A 6112-nucleotide genomic window follows, 5' to 3' on the forward strand; every position below is an offset into this window, starting at 1 on the left:
CTTTCAGCTTAGCTAATAATTTCTTAAGATCACTTCTATCATTGCAAGCAAGAAAGTCTCTAGCAGTTTCTTCATCCATAACATAACCCTCAGGAACAACAGACAATTCATATCTAGGGGGATAATCTTCATCATCACTTTCATCAATATTATCAGTTTCAATAATTTCATTCTCTCTAGCCCTAGCAAGTTGTTCATCAAGAAATTCTCCTAGTGGCACGGTAGTATCAAGCATAAAAGTAGTTTCATCATAAGTATCATGCAAAGCAGAAGTGGCATCATCAATAGCATGCGACATATCAGAGTGAATAGCAGGTGTAGGTGTCGCAAGTTTACTCAAAACAGAAGGTGAATCAAGTGTAGAGCAAGATGGCAGTTCCTTACCTCCCCTCGTAGTCGAGGGAAAAATCTTGGCTCTTTGATCTTTCAAGTTCTTCATAATGATAAGCAGATATAAATCCCAAGTGACTCAAAGAATAGAGCTATGATCCCCGGCAATGGCGCCAGAAAATGTTCTTGATAACCCACAAGTATAGGGGAATGCAACAATTTTCGAGGGTAGAGTATTCAAACCAAATTTATTGATTCGACACAAGGGGAGCCAAAGAATATTCTCAAGTATTAGCAGCTGAGTTGTCAATTCAACCACACCTGGAAACTTAATATCTGCAGCAAGGTATTTAGTAGCAAAGTAATATGATAGTAGTGGTAATGGTGGCAAAAGGTAACAGTAGCATAAGTAATATTTTTGGGTTTTGTAGTGATTGTAACAGTTGCAGCGGAAAAGTAAATAAGCGAAGAACAATATATGAAAAGCTCGTAGGCATTGGATCGGTGATGGAGAATTATGCCGGATGCGATCGATCATGCAACAGTTATAACATAGGGTGACACATAACTAGCTCCAGTTCATCAATGTAATGTAGGCATGTATTCCGAATATAGTCATACGTGCTTATGGAAAAGAACTTGCATGACATCTTTTGTCCTACCCTCCCGTGGCAGCGGGGTCCTATTGGAAACTAAGGGATATTAAGTCCTCCTTCTAATAGAGTACCAGACCAAAGCATTAACACATAGTGAATACATGAACTCCTCAAACTAAGGTCATCACCGGTAAGTATCCCGATTATTGTCACTTTGGGGTAAACGGATCATAACACATAATAGGTGACTATAGACTTGCAAGATAGGATCAAGAACTCTCATTTATTGATGAAATCATAATAGGTTCAGATCTGAAATCATGGCACTCGGGCCCTAGTGACAAGCATTAAGCATAGCAAAGTCATAGCAACATCAATCTCAAAACATAGTGGATACTAGGGATCAAACCCTAACAAAACTAACTCGATTACATGATAGATCTCATCCGACCCATCACCTCCAGCAAGCCTATGATGGAATTACTCATGCACGGTGGTGAGCATCATGAAATTGGTGATGGAGGAAGGTTGATGATGATGATGGCGACGGATTCCCCTCTCCGGAGCCCCGAACGGACTCCAGATCAACCCCCCCAGAGTGAGTTTAGGGCTTGGCGGCGGCTCCGTATCGTAAAACACGATGAATCCTTCTCTCTGATTTTTCTCCCCAGATACGAATATATGGAGTTGGAGTTGAGGTCGGTGGAGCGTCAGGGGGCCCACGAGGCAGGGGGGCGCGCCCAGGGGAGTAGGGCGCCCCCACCCTCGTGGACAGGGTCTGCACCGCCTGACTTGGATCTTTCTTCCTGTATTTTTTATATATTCCAAAAATAATCTTCGTTGATTTTCAGGTCATTTCGAGAACTTTTATTTCTGCACAAAAGTAACACCATGGCAATTCTGCTGAAAACAGCGTCAGTCCGGGTTAGGTCCATTCAAATCATGCAAGTTAGAGTCCAAAACAAGGGCAAAAGTGTTTGGAAAAGTAGATACGTCGGAGACGTATTAGAACTGTTCATCCAAACCCCCCAAACAACGCTCACTGTTCATCCAGAGGCAGCATTGATCGACTTTAGTTAGCAGCAGTAGCGAAGGAATCACTCGGGTTCAGTTAACAGCAAGGGATCGATCGATCGCTCGGGTTCAATAACGTGTAGCCTGCAGTGATATCGCTCGGGTTCAATTAGGCGAACGCCTTGCTCGGGTTCAGTTAGAGCCCAACGCCTCGCACCAATGCACGTGCATGTATGAGAGAAACGCGCATCGCTCGGCCCCCGACCACCCACCGTAACCAGGAACACCCCGATATTTTCCTCACCCTCGCTTCTACCATGGTTTTTTTCTGTCATGGACAGCCCAAAGAATGTCATGCAGCTGTGTCTCCGGCCCGCCCAGGAGGAAAAGTCCATTTTTTGTCATGATTTTTTTCATAGAAGTAGGACCCCACCACATCTATGATGATACCGGGTATTGTCACAATTATCGTCATAGAAGTGTCATAAGTATGACAGAATTTTTTTCGTTTGGCCCAAAATGACACGGATGTGTCTTTTTTTGTAGTGCTTGCTGACGATCGGAAAACCCTAGAAATTTGTTGTAGCAAGCTTCGCACTCCAGAAAATCTATCATGAACAAACAGTAGCATACATAAACACTCAAGCATAAGATGCAAAGGTAAAACCAAATAAAAAGATCTAAACAGAATGTTCATGTGAAGAGCTTCGATTTGCAAAAAGAATCAATCAAATCGGAGATACGAAACTCAAGTTACGATCAGAAGAAGTTCAAATTCAAATCTGTTTGAAACCAAATTTTAAACTTCCAAAAACATGTTCAAGTTGATTATCTGGACAGAGGGGATTGTAACGAAGAAATTGGTGTTGGTTTCGCTGGATTTGGATAAACGAGCAAAAAGTTGTGATCGATTAAAGATCAGGGACTAATCTGTGAAGAAACTAATTATGGATAGGTCCCTGATCGAAAAAAAGAAAAAGAAAAATCTAACGAACGAACGTTCACTACCGAAACCTGACGAACGAAAACCTTTCACTACCGTAGACTAACGGATGAACGTTCACTAAATAAACTAACCCAAAAAAATAAACCGGGTTTAAAAGAAAACCGAAAAAACGGATCAGGCGGCGGTTATACCGGTTCGGCGGTTCGGCGAGAAAACCGGCGGCGGCGACGAACTCCGGCGACGGTGGGACAACGCAGGGCAGCGACGGGGCGATGCGGCGTGCGGCGGTGTGGCAGGCGGCGGGAGGCGGCGAGGCGGCGCAGCGAGGGGCAGCGGCGGTTGCGGCTCGAGGTGGCGGGAGGTAGCGGCGGTTTGTGGAGAAGAGGGGCCGGGGGCGGGCGGCTATATAAAGGGGGTCGGGGGTGCTTGGAGGAGGGGAAAGGCGGCGGGGAGGCAGAGTCCTAGCTGGACTCGGCACGGAAGCCGATGGCGGCGCGGGGGTGGTGTCGGGTGGACTCCCGCTCGGGGAAGGAGACGGGCAGCGCTGCTGGGCCGGCTGGGCTTTGGCCCATTAGGTGCGAAGGAGTTTTTTTTAAATAGCGCCGCGAGGAAAAAATCCAAATAAAGTAAAAATAAAAATCCTAAAATTCCAGAAACAATTTTCACCATCCCCTCCTAATATTTGGGACAATGTGAACATTTTCTGGACTAAATGCAATTTTTGTCCCTAATTTTAAAAAATGCAACCGAATAAAATTGCAAATAAAAATCAAATAAATATATTTTTATTCAAAATTAAATTTCCAATATTTCCTAGCTGTTTTGAAGAAGTCATATTATCTTCTCTCATTATTGTATTTATTTGAAATAATTGGAAAAATAATTTCAAATAAAATCACTTTGATCCTATTTACCAATTTTGAAAATTTAAAAATGGATTTTTGTGAAAACCTCGAACTCTCAATTGGTCCTTGAGTTGCTTAAGGTTTCTAGGATCAAAATTCCAAATAAAACCAATTCAAAATGCACAAATAATGGATGCATATGATGACCTAATGGTTAACATCCAAATTGAAAATTGGGATGTTACAAACCTACCCCCCTTAAGATGAATCTCGCCCTCGAGATTCGGGTTGGCTAGCAAAACAGTGTGGGTGGTCTTTCCGGAGGTCTTCTTCTCGCTCCGAGGTAGCTTCTTCCTCGGTATGGTGGCTCCACTGAACTTTGCAAAACTTGATGACCTTGCTGCGTGTAACTCGGTTGGCAAACTCAAGAATCTTGACGGGTTTCTCCTCGTAGGTTAGGTCACTCTCCAACTGAATTGCTTCTAGGGGCACTATATCTCTCAGAGGAATATCGGCCATCTCTGCATGGCACTTCTTCAACTGGGAAACATGAAACACATCATGAACTCCTGAGAAACATTCGGGTAATTCCAACTTGTAGGCAACTTCACCCGTACGTTCCAAAACTCGGTATGGTCCTACAAATCGTGGTGCTAACTTTCCTCTGACTCCAAATCGTTTAACTCCTCGAAGTGGTGATACACGAAGATATGATCTGTCTCCGATTTCAGAGGATACCTCCTTGCGTTTAGTATCTACATAACTCTTCTGCCTGGACTGAGCTACCTTGAGTCTATCACGAATCAACTTGACCTTCTCCTCAGATTCTCTGATTAAATCTGGCCCGAACAATTTTTGGTCTCCAACTTCATCCTACATCAATGGTGTCCTGCACATCCTTCCATACAAAGCTTCAACAGGGGGCCATCTTCGAACTGGCTTGGTAGCTGTTGTTGTATGAGAACTCTGCATAAGGCAAATTATCATCCCAACTAGATCCATAATGTAGCGCACAAGCTCTCAACATGTCCTCCAGAATTTGGTTGACTCTCTCGGTTTGTCCATCTGTTTGCGGATGAAATGTTGTACTGAACTCTAGCCTGGTACCCAAAGTCTAGTGTAACTGATTTCAAAACTTCAAGGTAAACTATGTTCCTCTATCTAATACAATGGTCCTCGGAACTCCATGCAGACATACGATCCTGGTCATATATATCTTGGCCAACTTCGTGCTCGTATAAGTGGTTTTCACGGGGATAAAGTGAGCCACTTTGGTCAAGCGATCAACTACTACCCAGATGGAGTCATATCCTGATCGCGTCATGGGTAATCCGGTGATGAAATCCATTCCAACTTTATCCCACTTTCATTCGGGTATCGACAAAGGATGAAGTAATCCTGCTGGCTTCTGATGCTCTGCCTTAACTCTCTAACATACGTCACATAATGCTATGTACTCTGTAATATCCTTCTTCATACCTGTCCACCAGAATCATTCCTTCAAATCCAAATACATCTTGGTGTTGCCTCGGTGAATAGAGTATCGCGAGTCATGAGCTTCCTGAAGAATTAACTTCCTGATCTCTGGATCATTTGGCACATATATACGATCCTCAAACCATAAAGTTTCGTGCTCATCCTCACGAAAACCTTTGGCGTTTCCTTTACTCATCTTTTCATTTATCTCTGCAATCTCCTTATCAGTCTTCTGAGCTTCCCCAATCTTTCCCAACAACGTGGACTGAACTTCTAACGCTGCAACAAAACCTCTCGGAATTATCTCCATTCGAAGTTTTCTAAGATCGTTGGCTAACTCCTGTGGTAATCCTCCGGTTATGAGGGTATTAACATAACTCTTGCGGCTCAACGCGTCTGCTACAACATTGGCCTTTCTTGGATGATAGTGCAGTTTCATGTCATAATCCTTTATGAGCTCCAACCATCTCCTCTGCCTGAGGTCCAACTCCTTCTGTGTGAAGATGTACTTCAAACTCTTATGATCCGTGTAAACACCACAATGATTTCCAATAAGAAAAGGTCTCCAGGTCTTGAGTGCATGCACTACGGTTGCTAACTCCAAGTCATGGGTGGCATAATTCAACTCATGAGGTCGAAGCTGTCGTGAGGCATATGAAACAACTCTTCCTTCATGCATAAGAATGCCTCCAAGTCCCCGACGAGAAGCGTCGCAATATACTTGGAAATCCTTGCATATATTCGGAAGAATTAGCACTGGGGATGTAACCAAACATTTCTTCAACTCCTGAAAACTGGCCTCACACTCCTTGGTCTATTTGTACTTGGTGTCCTTCTTCAATAACTCTGTCATGGGCTTCGCAATATTGGAAAAATTCTCAATGAATCTCTGATAATATCCTACG

This window comes from Triticum aestivum, chromosome 5A (genome assembly GCF_018294505.1).
Source record: "Triticum aestivum cultivar Chinese Spring chromosome 5A, IWGSC CS RefSeq v2.1, whole genome shotgun sequence".
In the NCBI taxonomy this organism is placed as follows: Eukaryota; Viridiplantae; Streptophyta; class Magnoliopsida; order Poales; family Poaceae; genus Triticum; species Triticum aestivum.